Source organism: Puntigrus tetrazona, unplaced genomic scaffold (assembly GCF_018831695.1).
Source record: "Puntigrus tetrazona isolate hp1 unplaced genomic scaffold, ASM1883169v1 S000000008, whole genome shotgun sequence".
NCBI classification, from domain to species: Eukaryota; Metazoa; Chordata; class Actinopteri; order Cypriniformes; family Cyprinidae; genus Puntigrus; species Puntigrus tetrazona.
In genome coordinates, this window is record NW_025047688.1 from 464153 (window position 1) to 484152 (window position 20000).

General features: G+C 40.3%; 1 pseudogene; it reads left to right on the forward strand.

Annotated features, from left to right (window-relative positions):
- The window catches only part of LOC122332255, a 45311-nt pseudogene that overhangs the window by 3633 nt on the left and 21678 nt on the right, over positions 1-20000 (forward strand).

Here is a 20000-nt window from a genome sequence, read left to right on the forward strand (position 1 = left end):
TACATTTAATTTATTTAATTTTAATTAACCGCGCATCATAGAAAGGCCATTAATGAAATAGTCTGTTTAATTAAGAATTAAACAATTAAATTGATCTAAAATTAAACTTTATATTTTAAATTTAATTAAAATAAATTATATTCAATTGATAAATAAAATTATTAAATTAATTTAACGATTTTTTTAAATGATCATTTAATGATTTAAATACAGTATATAGTAAATTGAAGTAAAGGTTGAATACATTTTAAAATGTATAAAACTGTAAATACCTAGTTATTTAAACTTTCTGTTTATCAGTAGGCTACATTTTCTTACTTTACAAAAATCCCTTTCGACCTGTCCGAGAAACTGAATGAATCATACTATAGCGAAGGTTTGGCTAATGAATATTAATTAGAATCCCTGACTGGACGTTCCACGCAGGTTTGCTAGTTACGTCACAAGGACCTAATTAATATTCATTAGGCAAACCTTCGTCATAGTAGATTCAGTAAATTCACAGCCGGGAAGGGGGTTGGGTCTAATAGCAGTCCTGAAATGCCTGAGAGAGCAGCGTCGGGAACGCGCATCGGTGCGACAGGTCTGAAAGTGTGTGTGTGTGTGTGTGTGTGTGTGTGTGTGTGTGTGTGTGTGTGTGTGTGTGTGTGTGTGTGTGTGTGTGTGTGTGTGTGTGTGTGTGTGTGTGTGTGTGTGTGTGTGGTTGAACAGGGAAGAGAGACACTGGAGTTGCGTAGGGAAGTTCGATTCTTTTGGCGAATCGATTCGTTTGAACTGTTTATTTCAGACAGCTGGTTAATTCATAACGCAGCAGTGTTCTCAGAAGCACAACTTTAATAATCATTTTGTTAAAAATAAAATGCAGAGAGGGCTTTAGGGCTTTGTGTTGAATTGCATGATATCTCATTACAACCCGTATTTTATGTTATCTCGTGTTAAGCCTATAACTGAAATAAGTAACTGAAAACACAAACAAACTAAATAAATTAGTAAATAATCTAAATAAGGTACAGCCTAATGTATTTATTGGGTATTTATGCGTTCCAGGTTGACTTTTTCATTCAGTTTGTTACTTTTTCTATAGCTATTTATTTGTCCAGATACATTTTTCTATACCTTAATTGTTTCGGTAAAGTTTCACTCTCTTACAAGAAGACTCTTCTTCACTAAGGAATGTACGAACGCTTCGCGAATCGTTAAACCGAATCGTTAAGACGGACTGATCTCAAACAAACGATTCATTCGCGAATCGGACAACACTGCGTTGAGAACCATGGCGGTGAAACAAATGACATGCTTGGGGATCTAAATTACACAGAGCAGAAGAACCGGCGCCCGTAGACAGCGAGATATCCGTGGAGGTAAGAGAAGCGGACGACTTGATTGTTGCAGAGGCTGTAATTGTTTGTAACTCGATTTCCGAAACTTTATTTTGATCATTTGTTGGAACTTATGCCGAGCTATTGTTCCGCGGCGAGTCCCAACGGAGCAGCTTTAGTGGGTTTGTGGGCAGGTTTAACACCGATCGCGGTAGTCCTTGATTATTTGAAGAACATCTAGTTTAGAGTTTTATGAACGGTGTCTGAAAAGCGCCGAGACTCAGATATCGATCACTGAATCAATGGAGACCAAAGGATCTGCCTGCAAATCACTGTAGGAAAGTTTTGATCCGAGTTGAAAAAAAGTTTCTTTGATCAAGGGGATGAGTCAGTGTGTAGATTACATCTGCTAACAAAAGAGCGTCGAAATCAACCTTTTACGTGCTCGTGCTTTTAAATCGCGACCAAACGTGAACGCGATCGTTGAGTTTAGAACGTTACATTGTTTCTGTTCTTTTCAGATGAGCGCGGGATTCGATACAATGTATCAGAGCGACTCTGAAGGACGCATGCCATTATCCGAGTGAGGATACCGGACCGCGGACCTAAAATAATTTTTTTACCGTTGAACACTTTAAAAGTCATTGAAAATGATCAAAGCTGAGAGCAAGGGGTGAACGCACCCTGCGGAGCGCGTCCCCGCATAGAAACGCGTACAAGTCGGACTTCCACGCCATTAAGTGCTCTTTGATGGGACCAAATCCGACAGCGAGGCCAAATCTTATGCTAATGGAGCCAGCGACCCCCGGGAGGACTCTAGGGGAGACCGTTTGGCAACCGGGTAAACAAAATAAAGAACATTTTCCTGCAAATGGACGGCCAGCAACCGCCGGAGAGCCAGGAGGAAGCTTGTCCTGTATCCCCTGTGTCCAAACTCCCCGCTCAGCCCTCACAAAACCAGCCACGGCAGCGGGAACAACCAAGAATCGCAAAACCCAGACAGAACTCCGAAGGGAGAGGAAGTCGAGATAGATAAAGTCGCCTCTGGCGGAAAATTTTCAGTTACCAGAAAGCTGTTTGAGAGAGGGATAAAAGAGCAGCCTGCCGCAGAGAGGCAGGGGCCCGGCAGGGTTTCGGCTCGCCTGTCCCAGGGAAGGCTCCTGAGGAGGGGCGTGGGGCCCGGAGGTCCTTTGGATCTTCTGAGAACAGCAGCAGCAGTGTCATCAAAAGCCCAACGTCACCTGTGAGGAGGGCCCAGAGGAAAGGAGGGACGCCGAGGACTCAAACAGGTCAATAGACTGTCACTGAACGCCGGGCCTATTTCCAAGCGGCTGGAGAACTTCATTGTGGATGGCGACAAAGAAGAGTCGGTGCAAAGTTCTGACAAAGTAAGCAGCCCTACTGAGCGCTCGCTGCCATCGCCGCTTACGAGGAGTTTCCAAAGACCCAGCTCGCCTGGTGCTGATCCAGCACGCAGTCCTACGCCCCCAAACTCCTGACCAGCTCTCGCCTAAACCTGATTCCAGCAGCCCGCCGCTCAAGTCCATTAGCCCGATTTCCTACAAAACGACCTTCTCCGACCAGCAGAAGCTCCCGGCGAGCCTCTGTCGCCCAATGCTCAGAGCCATATTAAACGATCGCCGTCATCGTCTGTGAAGGACTCCCTGACAAACGAGCCACCTCAGCTTAGTAGTACTCCCAAGTGAAGATCTCAAAGCTTCACCCTCTGCCGGCAGCAAATACAAACGGCCCTGGAGCCCGGAGGAACCCAAAAGCGAAAACCACATAATTCGCAGTCCGTCTAGGGACATCTATCAAGAGCAGGCCGCACAGTGTCTGGACCCTGCTGGTGCTGGGGTGGTACGGGCCGAGCTAGTAGTGGTCCAGAACGAGTCTTCAGAAAGCGAGGAGAATGATGAAGAGTTTCTGGAGGAGGTGAAGCTGCAAAGGGAACTTAAATCTGAAGATGACTGACTTCTCTGCAGGCGTCATCACCTCAAAACCATACAGAGGACAGACGGCTGGAGAGGGATCCTGTGTATCAACAGAGCTAAAGAAAGAGGAACAAAATCAAGATGAAAAAGAAGAAGAGGAGGAGGAGATTATTCAAAAGAGGAACAGCTGTCACGTAAGAAGTTGATGATGATGATGAGGAGGAGGACAGTGAGCAGGAAGATCCGGATGAATGCGCAGAACGCCTCCCGTGTTTTATAGTTTTGAGAACGCAGCGCTTGTGGATGATAAGGAACCGGTTCAGGACCAGCAGGATGAGGAGGATGAAGATGAGGTCTATGAGGAGTATGATGAAGCTCCTGGTTTGTCTGAGGATGAGGAAGGGCCTCCAAGAAGGAAAATCAGATTCTCCACTGGGCCAATACGGGTAAGCAATATCATTATGGTGAAAAAAAAATGTGTGTATATATGTGATTCTATAACTGAAATTAAAATACCTATAAAATAACTAAAAATAGTCAACTAAACACAATAAAACGCTTTTTCATATTTAATATTTTTTCCCATTATAACATGTTCATGATATTTAGCTGTGTTTCACTTCTGTGTCTCATTTCGCATGTCTGTGGCTTGGAATGCGAAATCTGCTTTGTTTCAATTTGATTATTAGAAAACACTAAATTTACGGTTTAGGAGACACGCCACTGTGGCTTTGGATTGAGATGTTTTGGGGACATTTCAAGCTCTCTCTGTGAGGCCCTAATAGTTGGGCAACCGAGAGGCTCTGTGCAGAACATTTGTTTGGGGGTTGAAAAGGGGGAATATTTTTAGAAATATTGTTGACATTGCATTAACTGAGGGACAGAGGGCAGACCTGAAATGCGGATGGTAAATAGAACAGAAGAGTATTCTGGCACGGATCATGTTTTACAAACAGTGCTGATAGCACAGTGCTCCTCAGGACTGCCTTCGCTTAAAGAAACCTGTGAAGAAATATGGGTCATACCTGAGTCCAAAAAAAGGTCGATTTTTTATATTGTCATAATTTAATGAAAGCTTTCGTTGCTAAATGTCTCCTTCAAAATATTTAACGCTTTTAAAGGAAATGTTTCGCTTTGAAGACGCAAAATGACTTAATTTTCTTTCTTTCATCATATTTCATTTGTTATTCAGTGCTCCATCTTTTGTCCCTGAATCGCAGTGATCAGACTTTGGCCCCATCCTATGGCAGCCAGCCACGGGCATATGGTCCTGATCTCCTTTGCCACGCCGCTCTTTGTCTGATCAGGCCTTCGAGAAGCTTAACGACTATTAATCTATTTAAAGTTAATAATTTCCATCTCGTGCATTCCTCAACTCTGAATGTCTTTCGCACCTTAGTAATCATCAACACGAGGTTTTCCGCTTCCACTGGGCTGTTGAAAATAAGAAATAAACAGAGCCCCGCGAAGGTGGCAGAGCGAAGTTGCCAAAATACCAGCAGTGGCCTGTTCTCGGGCCATCCAGCACCTGGGACGCTTCTGCCTCTGTTATCTGAACGCCACTCAGACTCCCCGCCTCAAAAGAGTGCGAAGAGCGCAGCGATAAACACCTTTCCTTGTGAGCACCTCATCTTCATTTCGATCTCACGCTCCATGAAATCTTAAGTTTTAATCAAACCGCTGATTGAAAAAATGCGTGCCGCTTGGCGAAAAACAAACTCAGCAGTTGCTAAGGTGTTCTGGGTGATTGCGCTTGTGGTTCTCGGGTGTTCTCGCATAGATGCTGTATTAGGGTCGCTTTGGAAACGTGAAATGTCAGAGCGTGTTGACTGCATTTGCAACTCTAGTTGTGCACGTGTATGAATGTATGATTTTGCTTTATTAACACAAGACAAGGCAGAGCCGCTGGCCGGGCCAGTGATTAAAAAGTCTGTAGCAGACACAACCAACACCTGTGCAAGGTTGTGCCATTGTTTTGGGAATTTATATTCTGGCGTGTTACAACCAGAGCCTGTGGAATGTCGTGGGCTTGTGGAAACTCATTGAAACACATCCAACCTTTAATCAGGATAGCACCGTATTTAAAACCTTATATGCGTTATGCCGATATTTACTACATGCGTTACGGTCTTTAGCAAACCGGACGCTCAACCCAATCTCATGGCAGCTCGTAGCATATTTTGTATTTGCATCTATACATCAACACGGATGGATTTCTAACTGCTGCCATAGTGTAAAACTCATAATAGCAATTACGAAATAATTCAAAGCATTTTTTGTTATCTTTGAAACTTGATGGGTTCAGATTGAGTAGACGATTCGGTGTCTGGCTTGTATTCTTCGCCTAATTTCATGCACATTGTTGAATATCGCAGAAAAAATCGCACGCACACACGTGTCCGCGGTGATATGCTAGCACGTTAAGTCACTGATGCATGACTAATGATAATGAATCTTTCTAGGAGCCACCTCGCACTGTTTTCTCTCTGTTTTCTCTGTGATTGTGAAATGAAGGTGTGTAACTGTGTAAACAGGTCTTGTCCTGGCTTGAGGCAGGTATTTTTCCGCCATTGTGTTTCATCTCGGTCTTAACATGTTGAGCTGAAGAGCTGTTGCATTGTTGCTGTGGATGTGGGTTCATAACTGCGATTCAAAAGCTTCCCACATGACTGGCCGGAGCCTTTTATGAACAGGTTTGGTGAAGGTGCGTAAATGAAACACGATAAAGGCCTGGCAAGCTGCATTCTGGCGCACTGAGGGAGGAAACGGAGATCTGTCTGCTTCCTACGTCAGCGTGAAAGAGATTTTATCCTCTGGTTGTAGTTTTACGAGGCATCTGTTGTAACTGGCATGCGTAGTTGTACACTCTTAAAAATAAAGGTGCTTCACAATGGCGTAAAATAACCTCTCTGGTTCCATGAAGAACCTTTAACATCTGAAGAACCTTTCTGTTTCACGCAAGGCTCTTTGTAGGTTCAACTCAATGGTTCTTTGTGGAATCCGTGGCATCGCTGTGGCCTTTTAAGCATCTGTATTTTTAAGAATAGTTGTCATTTAAACAGGCAGAAATCAACTACGATTGATTTCTAGATGTGTTTTGGGAGAAACTTAACTCTGTGTGTGTCCACTGCTCTGCTGCTGTTCAGGGTGATGTCTGGAAATTGTGCAGCAGTTTTATAACGGTCTCTCAGTGTACCCCCGATCGATTGCTTAAAGTACACAATCAATAGGTCATGTAGACCCTTTTGAGGAATGGGAAAAATAACCGTATAACACAGGAATCAGCAGCTTTTTTGAAACTGAAGGCTAGCTTCAATATGAAGTTGATACAAACGTCCCGAATAACAAAGTTGCATGGTTCACCGTTTAACCTTTCAAATATTCATAAACGATAAGAGACTACCTGATGACATGTTAATATTGATAATCCCTCCCAATAGTTATTAAAAATGATTTGCCATGGTAGGAAAGAGACGTGACTTGTCATATGCAAGATTATTTATTTGTGAATATGTTTGAAATGCACAGTTATAACATTTCTTTTATTTTTTGCAAATGTCTTTGACAGTTTTGTAGCATTTTGTTAGAAAAACATCACTGTACTAACGATCACTTCTGTAACCTTTCTTAGGAAATCATTAACTGTCACTTCTTCAAATCATGTGCCTTTTGTACAACTACCTTTGTTACTTTTTTAAAAATCTCTATCCTGTACAATGATCAGCTATGCAAGAAGAACATAAACCATACCCTATAATAATCGTGATAACATTTGCATCAGTCGCCAAACCATTCAACAAATCTAACCATGTTACACTTTTTGAGCAAATAGTTTTTTTTTTTTTTTTTTTACAATATTTGAGTTTGCTGTTGCCATGGTACTTCACTGAAAACCGTTATTCTGTATTTGTCTTTAAATGTCTCTTAGTGGAAGCTTGGCATTGCGTGGTCTCATGATAATTCCTTGTATGAGTCTTGTAGATGTTCACAAGTGTGGCGTGTTGTTTGTTTTCGATGAAGCTCATGGGGAAAAGGCTGATTCACAGAGATAAGTCGAACCAAAAGGCAGGCAACTTTCATAGCTGCTGTGCATGCGCTCGCGCTTTCTGTGTCCACAAGGCACTAAAAAAGTTTGTTGCGCTTCTGATGAACCTCATTTTGCAATGTTAGTATTTCAATTTCACCGTCCGCATCCAAGTCGAATGTTGTACTTCTCGTTGTTCAGCAACGCATGTCTGCTTGACCCGAAAGGATTTGAAATAAATGATACACGTGGCTGATCAGAGTCGCAAACCTGTTCTCAAACTGCATGGAGTGGAAGTGCAGCGTTTTGTGCACAGAGAAAATGCACATCTTGGCTTTAAATGCGCGCTTACAGCACATTTGAGCTGGTCTTCCTCGCAGCTCAAAATGGTTTTGCAGCGATGTCTGTTAAAAATGCAAGGTCGAGTGTCCGCCTCCGTGTCCTTGAGAAGCGAGGCATCTTCCCTCTGACTGCATGGACTGGTCTATGCTCCTCACGACGGGAGTCACATTATCAAAGCCCGCCACTTTTTGCAGATAGCGCCTGCTGGTGAATGATGGAGCGTAATAAGTCGATTCGCCATGGCGCCACTGACACCAGCTTTTCTAATGGAATCCTTTTTTTCTGGAAGAACCTCTTCATAAGGGGACTATTGAGTATTTAGCAGAATAGATTACATGGAGTCTAGGCTACTCCACGTGCAGTTGTTAGTCCGTTTTTTTCACTGCTCAGTGTAATAATGACAAATTGTCACTAGAGCGTAATATCAAATCGATCATGACAGAAAGCATTTAATGATGCTGTAAAATAATCCTTCACAGAATATGAAGTGCTGTTAATATTTGTTTACAACAGTTCAATAAACATATATTTTATTAGCGTTTTTTGTAATGCCAAAGCAAGTACTATTGATTTCAAAAGAAAAGCGACACCATTTTTTGTCAAGGGGTTCCACTGTGTTGGCTTCCTCCGATCTAACGTAATGTTCTTAAGGCATTCGATACGAAGTCATATCACGCAGGGTTAGATCATCCTAAAATGAAAAAGATCATTTACCCATCTTCATGTCATTTCAAAGCCGGACTTTCATGCATCTTCAAAACAAAAATGATGTATTTAATAAAACCTGAGGAATTTCCGTCCCTCCATTAAAAGCCCGTTGAAACTCTTTAAAAAGTGAATGAAGGCTTTTATTCGCAGATGAACGCCGATCAACGCATTATAGGGCACATCAAATATGGTAAACGATGGCGAGCGCAAAGCAGTAAGGTTTCCGCTTGTCGATTTGATTTTAATTTGCTGCATTGTATAAAACCAGATATTAAATGTTCTCTATTGTTCATTTCTACAACTATGTAATCTTTTGTAACGTGAAAGTTTTGGTTATGTGGACTTTCAATAGAGGGAAAAACCACTTCATCTGTGTCCCAAAGATGAACCAAAGCCTTGTGTTTTTCGGAGGGGTGAGTAAATGATGACCGGATTTTCATTTTTGGATGGACTACCTCTTGAACAGATAAACACAGAGCAATCAGACATTGCTGTGGCAGTTCACACGGGCCCTGTGGACCGCTTCCAGCCAACATCAACACACGCTGCAGACGTCTGGTCAGCGGTCTGTGGGCCGCTTCTACAAGCTCAGTTATTTTTGGAGATGATCTATCACCCACCCGCCTTCAGATTTAGTCATTTAATGTGTTCTCAGCGGCGTTGATCTTTTTTGGCTTAATTTCAAAATATTGAAATTACACTTACAAGTTTGTCGTATGTCGGCTTCAGGAAAGTATTCTGGAGCGTCACACAACTGTGAGTTACCTACTGTAAATGCCGCATTTACCCGACATGATCCCTATGAATCCAATCATACAAATTTACAGTATAATGTGGATGTTCATAGAACGTGTCATTTTGGATAAATGAAAATGTGGCACTGTATTCTCAAATTGCAGTGTAGACTAGTGTCTGTGAATATATTAAAATGCAAAACGCTCATTTTTAACATTTTACATAAAAAGTTAATGTATTTCATATGTAACATCGTAAAAATGCTTAATGTTTAATTCATACACCCAGAAAAAGAAAAACAGACAACATAATGTCCGACAAAAAAAGCCACTAAAATAAAAATCAGCAAAAATGTTAAACAAAAGAGAATTTGGGAAAATATTCATTGGCCCCTAAAAAATATCAGGATTGTTAAAGTTATAAATGCCTTTTGTTTTACTACAACTAAGATGAGAAAGCATGAGAAACATAAAACAAATGAGAGAGGGGGAATTTTATTTATCAGGTTTTTTGAAGAATATTATGTAACTTGGGGAAAAAGAATTTTAAAATAAAATAAAATCTTATCAAGTTTTTATAGGCCCTACAATTTAACGCGATGTTATGAAAGTGTGTATCAATAGCAAATATTTGTTTTGGATTTGGCGCACGCTTTTTTGACTTTTGGTACAATCACAACTAAGTTTATATTTATTGCGCTGATGTCGCTTGGCTGGGGGGCGGAGCCAGGCAGCACATGTTCGACAGGCACAACTCTTGTTACAGCGGCAGCTGGTTAGGACACAAACTCATTAATATGCAAGAGAGAGCTCAAATTATTGTCGCACATGGTTAAGACGCATTGGCATCGCTGTATAGTTTTCAGATGGTTTGATGCGTATTGCACACAAAAATGGCAAGAGCGACAGTCGCAGGCTTCACTCTGATTGGTTGAACTCGTGCAGTCTTGCATGCTCTAGCAAGAGTCTGGGGCTTGAGTTTTGTTTCAGTCCAGCCGCAGTCAAGGAAGTCCCATGGTTCGGAGGAGGAGGAGGAGGAGGCAGGACAGGGTCTCACGGTAACCTGAGCCTGTCCTGTAGAGAGACTGAGAGACCGAGTGTGAGAAAGAGAGACTCTTTGTTCAGCAGACCCTGCAGACAGAGTGAAATAACTCCCTTGATCACCGCCTTCTGTCAGATGTCTCTGTAGCTCCTGAAGTCATTGTCACCTACAAAAGCCCGCGTTCTGCACCTTTTTAAGTTTATTGTTTTCTGAGAATCCCACCTACAATTTGACTCAAGATTTTAGCAAAAGTTTACTTTTTAAACCTGTTTTCTGACTTCGCTAAACAGGACCATTTTTGCTACCGCATCTTTAAGAATTCTATATGTAAATACCTCTGTTGTGATTGGATGTTCAGTAAATGCATCCATCATGCGTTAGAGCCAGGTTTCTTAATGTTGACTATCGGTCCACGCCTGCCCGCAGAAGGTCATAATAGCTCTAAAATAATAAGCTATCTGTGGTTTGGGATTGGCCAGTCCACTAGCCCCACCCCCTTAGTTACTGTTGCTATGCCCTCCAAACTGTATTACTGCCGCTTGTTGTTAAGCCTCTGGCAAATATGTACAAAGAGCTGATAGGATTAAGTGAATTATCCCAGGAATTACTAATGATTAACTGTGTATTTATGTCTGTTATTTTAATCTCATCTACCGTTTGTCTTAGAAGGCTTTATCTAGAAACCCGACCGACAAAGAAGTGTTTTGAACCCGCTTTCTGTAAGAATGTGTATACAGTGTTGGGTAACGTTGTAGGTAGGGGCGTAACGGTACGCAAAACATCATGATGCATCACAGTTCGGTATGGTTTCGTACAGCAGGAGGAAAAAAACCGATGTATTTAACAATGGTTTAACAATTTAAAATATCCTCAGGGAAAGAAAATCTTCCAGCTTTAATAATAACAAAGAGCATGTGAACACCTTAGAAATAGGCACTATTTAATTGTCAAGGTGTTTTTTGAATACTTCCAAACTTCTTGGAGTAGATTCATTGACCTTCTGAATGTTGTCTGTCAGATCTGCCACTTGCTTCAGAGATGTTAGAGGAAGGAATCAACTTCAGTCTTCTCTCTGATGTTATCCACAGTGGTTTGATGACATACAGGTCAGGGTAGATGTTGAAGCTCATTTTCCAGATTTTATGGTCATGACACCATGTTTCCGCCATTTTAGTATTGATGTTCATGCGACATGTTATAGCCGCGCAGCTCTTTTTTCATTGAAGGTGAATTCTCTTTTGGAAACAAGCCAAGGTCTTCAAGGTAAATGATGAGGTTCCTTGTTACCGCTTGATGGTCATTTAATGCTCATTAGCGACGAAGTCCTGCCACGCTTTGCATATGCAGTCACAATCATAAAGACTGTTCGTTAAACACCAGGTTTAAGGTTACGCTCGCTTCACTTCGCAGTTCCTCGATCTCTTCGCGAGTGAGACGGCAGGTGTCGACAGTTTTCTCTCTCTGCTGACCACTTGTGATCTGATCATCCGAGATGCTAATTCTGCAGTGGCAGAGCAAAGAGCAGAGCGCAGCACGTTGGTAGTTAGCAGGTGATGACACGGAGGTAGGTTAGCGCATAGCTTTTCTAAGCCGTGCTCGATGTGTTAATAGTATGTAGTGTGGTGTAACTCGTGTAACGGCTGGCATCTCAGATACTTCAGAAATAGTGCCATATGTGATGATACTTAAAACATTTGTTGGTGGTGTGGTGTATTTTTAAATGTGGCGAGATTAGTATATTTGGAGAGCAACAGTTGTCTCTCCGTCCGTCTGTTTCTCATGCTCTCTCTTAAAGACTGTAACTGTGTTTATTACAGTTCAAATCACAGAAATGGGAGCTGAATCCCCGAACCCCTCTGCCCTTGATTTCCTTTGTTTTAATTCTCTGAACTAAGTAGTTGCTAGTTAACATTTTTGGCATGGAAATTAAAGCAGTAACCCAATTAGAGCACATTTAATGAATAAAATTGTCAAAATCATATAAATATGGGTAATAATTTGGACAGTAGGCAATGTTAAAATAGCTCTAGCAGTTCTAGTTCAAAGAACTTGACCTTAACTTAAAGGTTGAACTGTGCTTTGTTTTCTGGTGCTTTGTGCACGGCTTTCAAAGAATGCTGTGTTTATCGTGAGCACAGATGAATGCGTTCGGTGTGTACGCACTACCTAGTGGACCTTTGTGTTTAAAAACTCACGTTAGGGCTGATGAATGTGACTTTTGGCACAAGCAGGGTTTAGTTGGGCACATGGGGTTGATCTGATGACTCTTGAGTGGACTTTTAAAGTTTTACATTTTCAATAACTGAGAATATATCAAACGACACCTTTATGCGCATATTGATTATCGCAAAATCTGACAGCTGTTTTCAAATGCAAATGACCCATATAACACTATTTTACTCTAAGTTCTTGTTTTCTTTATATCATTTTTAAACAGCTATTTTTGTGTTTTCTTTGCTCGCGCTTTAAATGCGAATTAGCTTTTGGTCCCGCCTCTTTTCCGAATAGAGCTGCGACATTTCAGCTTGTACCTGCTAAAAAAAACATCTTGTTTTGGTTTTGATTATCGTGTTTATATTGCTGAAATCATTTTAAACCGTATGCTTTAACCCATATTAGTTTAAAATTTGATTTAAAGGACAGGTGAAGGTAAACAGCAGCCATATACAATAAATAAATGAATAAATCCGCTTCTTTGTCTCCTCTGAGGCTGGGACTCTAAAAATGATGGTGGAAATTTATCAGACACACTCGCTTTTTTAGACGCATGCAGAAAAAGCGTATTAAAACAACTGGGATACACTTTTTCATGTTTCCTTGGTTGATAGATGCACTGGGGGCCTGATTATTGCACTCAAGGGAATAGTTTGTCCTGTCAGACAGTTTTTTGAAAATGTATCCTGGAAAGCGACCGTGTTTTGCTAAGAAAAAAGAAAGTCTTATACACCTAGGATGGCTTGGGGGTGAGTAAAACATGCCCTATTTTTCATTTTGGGGTGAACTATTCCTTCAAAACCTGGAAAAGCCTGATTTTTTCTCATGATATGTCCCCTCTTAAAAATGTGCATCAAACTTCACACCAAACATTCACCTCGTTGTGAAGAAGTATTTTGATCCCTAAATCCCTATATGAATCGTGCTTTTGATCATGCTGTGATATAAAACAAGAACATTGTCCTTCGTTTGAGCTGGACAGAAAAAAACGGTATGCGGATTAAATAATTGATTAAATTAATTGATAAAATAGGACTTAAAGTGCTGACTTTATCTTAGCGAGTCAGGATATTTCCTTCATCCTCACACAAGTCTCTTGTTGTTATATTTAGCAGCACAAGGTGTGTTCTTCCTGTTTACTGTCTTTGAATGCTGGCGTGTGTGTGTGTGTGTGTGTGTGTGTGTCACGTGTGATCATGAAGCGCACCTGCCGTGTGCCACACCTCTCTCTCTCTCCTGCTCGCTCCAGGAAGTTCAGCAGCCTCTCCTCAAAGCTACACAAAAGTCTGAACAAACACAGGGGTGTGGCGCTAACTCGGGAATACTTGTGTTTCTGTGACACACATCAGCCGTCACCCGAGAAAGCCAGCAGAAGCACTCTTTTGAAGAACACTGACTGTACTTTCACGCAGGGCTCTTCTCCTTCGAGTCGTTTCTTCTTGAGACATCAAGCGATCTGTCACCACCCAAGGAGTAGGATGGAGAAGCGGAGTTGGAGTTTGTCTGATGGCAGTATTCATAACACGCTTGAATACCGTACAGAAATGTCTTGATATGGAATGACATGATGGTGAATAAATGATGACCATTTGAACTGAACCAGGGTCTAACTGAATTAACATTTTACTAATTAAAATTAAGCTACTTGAACTAAACAGAACTAAAAGTTAACATTATACAGAAAATGTAACCGAATTTGTAAAACTGTGATGAATTATTGAAATGAATCACTATATGGACTCATGTCTGTGAATATTATACTGCAATGTGAGTCTTACTAAACTGTAAACATCTGTTATGTGACCCTTTTTTCCCAGTAAATAAATAAAATAATCGCATTTTAAATTGTTAAAAAAAGCAATACTTTTTCTTTTTACATTTCAAACGGTCACATTTTCAGCATTTATTAAATCATAAAACACAATTTATAAAATGCATTTCACAGGATAATTTTTAATTGTTTTGCTTTTTAATTTGAAGAAATTGTTAAACAAGGAATTGAAAGGAAATTAACTGAATTTAGGTTTTTTTTTTTTTTTTTTTAGTGCAGGATCGAAGTCGCTCTCCGAGGTGATCTTTCTGACACATTCGTCCTGAAATTGATGTGCTCTTCACATACTCTGTTTCTCTTCACAATGAAGTATTTAGACCCTTCAGTCTCCCTGAAAGTCACTGCTCTAGATACGAGCGCCAGTGTGTCATCTGTAGGATCTTTTCTTCTTCTTCAGTGTTCTTCATGTTTCTTCCCAGCGCTTGCTCTGTCTTCTAATCAGCTGGTGTTTTGGTGTTTTTAGTAAATGTGTATGAGTCCGCTATTATTTAGCTTATCTTAAAGTAGGTGAAGTGGTCGATCGTTATGGGCTTTTGGTCAACCTTGGGTTGCTTTTAAATGTGCTTTTTCTGAATGAATGGCTGTAAAGCGCAGCCTAGGTCTGGTTCGTGCTGCTTTTCTTTGTCACTTTCATGACGCACGCTGACAATCAGTCAAATGTTAAACAGCATGTTTCAATCGGTCGGAGCGAATATGGTATATATGAATTGCCTGTTGCCAGTAATTGCTAAATGAGCTCTGCTGTGACGGGTGGGACTGAATGGGAGTGTGTGTGTGGTGGTGAGGTGAAGGTGTAGAAGTGCACCGCTGGTGTTTAGTCATGTTAATCACTGCAATGATAATTGAAGCTTTCCTTGAGCGTGTACGCTTTTTGTGTTTATGGAAATCATTTTATGGAATAATTAGTTTTAATTTATTGCACAATGTTTTTACAATTCATTTGTTCATGCATTGTGTAAAAAAAAAAAAAAAAATTATCCCATTGCCTTTATATTTTAGAATCAAAAACATTAAAATGCCCTCCTCTTCCCGGCAAGAAGCAGCTTGTTATAAAATAACATTGAAAATGAATATGTATATATGTGTGTGTGTGTGTGTGTGTGTGTGAGAGAGAGAGAGAGAGAGACTGTAAACTTTCTAGCACTATATAAATCAAAAAAAAAAAACAAGTAAACATATTTGAGATACTACTGTTTATAAGTGTTTATTTAATTAGTTGTATTATTGGCTCACTGTTGTTTGTGTGTATCTTCTTCGTGGTCACGTGTGTTCATGTGACTCTTACTGTTTGTGTTCACGCGTGTTTGTCGGCTAATACACAGTACATACATGCAGCGTGTGTGTGTGTGTGTGTGTGTGTGTTTTCCCTCCTCTCGAGCAAGGGTGAGTTGAGCGCGCTATACGGCAATCATTGACTTTAAAGAGAGAAATGAAGACATGACAGGCTGGTGTAGCGTTCCAGTGTTTCTCCGGACTGGGGTTGAAATGTAAATGCGAAGCAGATGGCGCACTACGAGTATTAATTTACCCACGTTACGAACGTCAGGACACCACATAAAACATGCACGGCGGTCAAACGTTGAGCTTTGGCGTTAAGCTCTCTGTCTCGCTTTTCCAAACACACAGGGACAGAGGGTGCTAAAACTCCAGAGAGGTACCAAGCAATGCATCAAAAAGCTGTATTTATGATGATTCATACAGTCTTCTGTTGTCACTTTGTGTGAGGAACATATTTATGGCCCTACGATTTCAATACGTCTTTCAATGCCTGTCGCAATAATCAATATATCCACTTATTTACAATATATGTAAGGAAATGTATTGCTTATTACATTTACATAAAAAAGCATTATAATATACACATCAGCAATGGTGTGCTCCCTTACTTTTCAGAGAAAAAAATGAAAAATCTGTTCTATGTGCATTTGTTATTTTTCGACTAACTGTAGTTACTATTCAAGTTTTGGGTTGAGCGTGCTGGCTGTCAGGATGAGGATGGGAGAGGAAGTCGGCAGTCAGACAGGAAGCTGCTCGAATGTTGTCTTGTAACCGAAGCAGGTGTGAACAGCGCGGTACTGATTCTCTCTGGCTCTCAGAGACCGGGGCGCTCAGGTTTCCAGCAAAGAAAAGGAACATTGTTTGAGTGGCTGGCGTCGTCCGGGGCAACAGGAGAGATGGAAGAGGGGCAGAAAGAAAGAGAAAGGGAGGGAAAAAGAGGCCAAGTGTAACCACAGAGCGGTGTGAGGTCAGTGCGGGCCTGCCGTTCATCACAAACGCTTGAATATTTTCAGCAGTTGATTAACACGCAGTCGAGGCACTTTCTGTCTCGCAGGCTGTTATTTTTCTAGATGGGTTTTCACTGTTCGTGGGGTCAGGCGTGGTGGGTGAAAGTTCACATGCAAAAGCGCATTTTGTCTTTCTTTTCCGGTAAATAAATACACACTTGGGGTTGTTAATCGACGTTTAACAACACCGGTATCACCGGTCGCGTGAGTTTCGTCCTTCTCGGTTTTAAGTAGTTTGTAAGCGCCACGTGTGGTTTTTACGCTCGCGTTTTAATTTACGGCAATTCGCAACAAGCAGTTGTTTGTTTGTAGTCCGTTTGAGTTTTCCCTCACTTTTGAATAGCCTAAGAACCGTGCACATACTTTCACTTATACTTTAGAGACAATTCGACATCAATGCTTCAATTAAATTCAAGCGACAAAAATAACAAATAACTTAGTTTAAAAAGATATACAAAACTAAAAATCGATAGCCCAAAGAATACGGAACTTATTGTCGCAAATATTAGATCACGTGATTTCGCACGACAGTCACGATAGTTTTTCAGCGCTGTAAGTAAATTACTGAAGCGGTATTTTTTTCTAATTACAAATTGTGTTTTTCATTTATGACAGTAACGATCAATCCACGTGTTATTTAGTGCTGTAACACATCCCGAATCTTGCTTTGTCAGTTTTTCAGTCTCCTGTCGGGACGAAAGTAACGCTTGTTCATGTATTGTTCGTAGCTCACCGCTGAAATAATGTTTTATAAAATGGATTGACATTTCCATAAAAATATACATTCCAAACAGTTTAAGTTTGTTCTGTTGGGCTTCGTTTGAAACATATGATAACATTTTAAAAGAAAATTTAAGTACATTTTTTGCAAAGATAAAGAACAAAATATGTTTGTTGTTACATATTAGCGTGATCGTAGATGTATTTAATTAAGAGTAATCAAGAGTACAAATCTAGCTTGTATTTTTAACAAGTAATGATGTACAATTTACGTTTAAAGGTACTGATTGACCGCACTTGTGAGTTGGACGACTGACGACCGCAAACATTTATCTCTGTCCAAAACGTTATGTTTTTAAAATGAAGCTTTTCTGAAAAGTCTTACTTTGGCCCCTGCTCTCCCTGTCTATCGCAGCAAACCTAGTCCCACTCTATATTAGGTGATCTTGACTATTATGTACTTGCATCTAGGTGTGTGCCATACCATCCGTGTGATAATACTGATATATAAATATCATGTATTTTGTGTCATATGGTGATATCAGTGATGTAGCGGCTTGATGACGTGATTCTATGGATGCACCGAATGTTCGCCGAAAAATGGCAAAAACACAGAAGAAATAGTACCTAACAAAGACGCGGACATCAGATAGAGGCGTTTCATATTTTTTGCTATTTATTTGCTATTAAAAAAATAAGTTCAATGTACTTATTGTATTGCAAAACACTTCTGCTTAGATTAGGGACCGTTAGTTGATATGGATAGGTTTAAGAGCGGTTAAGGTGTAAGGGATGGTCAACTGTGTAATTATAAATGTAATTATAGGCATTAATTACAGATGTAATGTAAGATCAAATTAATAATTCAAATGTAAGTAAGGGCAGTGGGACCAAAAATTAGAAATATTCCTAAAACAAAATTTACTTTAATGTGTCCATCCATTAAATAATGATTAAGTACCGAGTAATATTAATTAACTCCTACATGTACTTACTATATTGCCTGTAATTCTGCATAATCTTTTGTTATTATAGCAGTAAGTACATGTAATGTGTTACAAGGACATCTTAAAATTAATCGATAAAATAAGACTTGTTTGCAGACAATCTTTTTTCCACTCCAAGGTGCATTCTCTGACAAACATGTCTTGGAAGCTTCTCGGTTAAACTCGATCATCTTCTAAGGATGTTAAGATCTTCTGTGCTTCTTCAGGCCGGCAGACACAGAGTCAGTGGGTGAACCGCATTGAGAGGTCTCAGTTCAAACCCTCCTGTGAAGATTCATGCCGGGCTTTTCTATATAACGTGCCGCCCGGCCGACATAGACTGTTGTTTAGATTAAATCCTGTGAGGAGTGTGGAGGAATGTGAGCGTGAGACACCGTTTCCTGCTGAACCCACAGCAGTCTGAATTAAACAGAGTATGTTAAAAGCCTTTCCCTTGCAGTGACTGTTTTTTGTGTTGTCTATTTTAAACTCAATTTCGTATTATGACCTCTAATTAAACCTCTTTTAATCAATTTTTTTTTTTTAGAAAAACAAATGTCCAAAATATCTTACATTTCATTCAAACCTGAAGGGAATCTGCATTTAAAATATGGTATAAAAGCGGTATGGTTTTGTTTAGCTTGTAGTTAAGACTAATTATTATTGGTTAGGAAAGTTAGTCCCTGTGGTCGAGAGAGAGACAGAGAGACGTCTAGTCGTGTGGATTGGGGATTATGTTCAAGGTCGGGAAGCTGAAACCGTTTTTTATAATTCCACCGTCTTCACGCTAACCCCCGAGACACACACGCACTGCTTTAAAGACACCCCACATATTACGCTTTTTATATATACAAGTAAATAAATATACAGCTTCCTGTGTTCGTGAGTCACGCAACCATGCAGTTCTGTAAATAATAATAGCAAAATGTACTTCAATTTTAAATGGTAATCATTTTGACGCATTACATAAATCTAATAAAGAAATCATAGGCATAGTCATCAACGTATCATCTTTATTAAAGAATATCAAAAGTATATGTATTTTTTTTAGTTCACACAAAGTCGTAACCAATTGTGTTCAGACGGATGCAAAACAAGATGGCCAGTTTGATTCATTGGTGTGCGTTTCAAGCACAAGAAGATGCGAAAGATAACTAAATTCAGCATTTGCACCCTTTCTGAAAGGAACTGGGTCTTTTCTTTTACGCTTGAAGCTGTTGTAATGTAGTACACAGACTATTGTTTGCTGCTGTACCTTAATACATCTGTGAACGTATTATACAATACATCTACGTAATACATCTGTGAAAGTATAAAAGAGTCCCGTTTATGGTGATGATTCCTGGATGAGCTGCTTTGATGAATGTTCTGGGTGGTCTGTGGAAGACACTGAACTCGTGTAGCTTTCTTTAGAGCTATGGATGCTCCTCTGTGCTGTTAATGGACTTTGAGTTAATTTGGCGCCACGCTGATGTATATTCTGATGTAATTCATCACATCAGAGCTCAGCACATGTGCCGTGGTTTTCTGGGATGTAGATGCTTCTCAGTAATAAACGGACTTTTGTTCTGCTCTCTTTAATTCAAACCACAACCTCAATGCTATAAACCAAGATCACAAAATGCTTTGGACGCCTCTAAAATGTTCTTTTTCGCTAAAAGTGCATTTGAGAAGCTCCTACGAACCGCCACTGGAAGAGAGGACGGTGTCGATGGTATCTGTCTCTTTGTCGTCTTGTTGTTCTCGGGTGATTACATGATGATAAAAATGTTCGTTTCTTGTCTGATCAGAGCATGGCGTGATCAGGTGAGCAGACTGTCTGCTGTGTGTTAATGTGTACGAGCTCCGACATGCTCCAGGA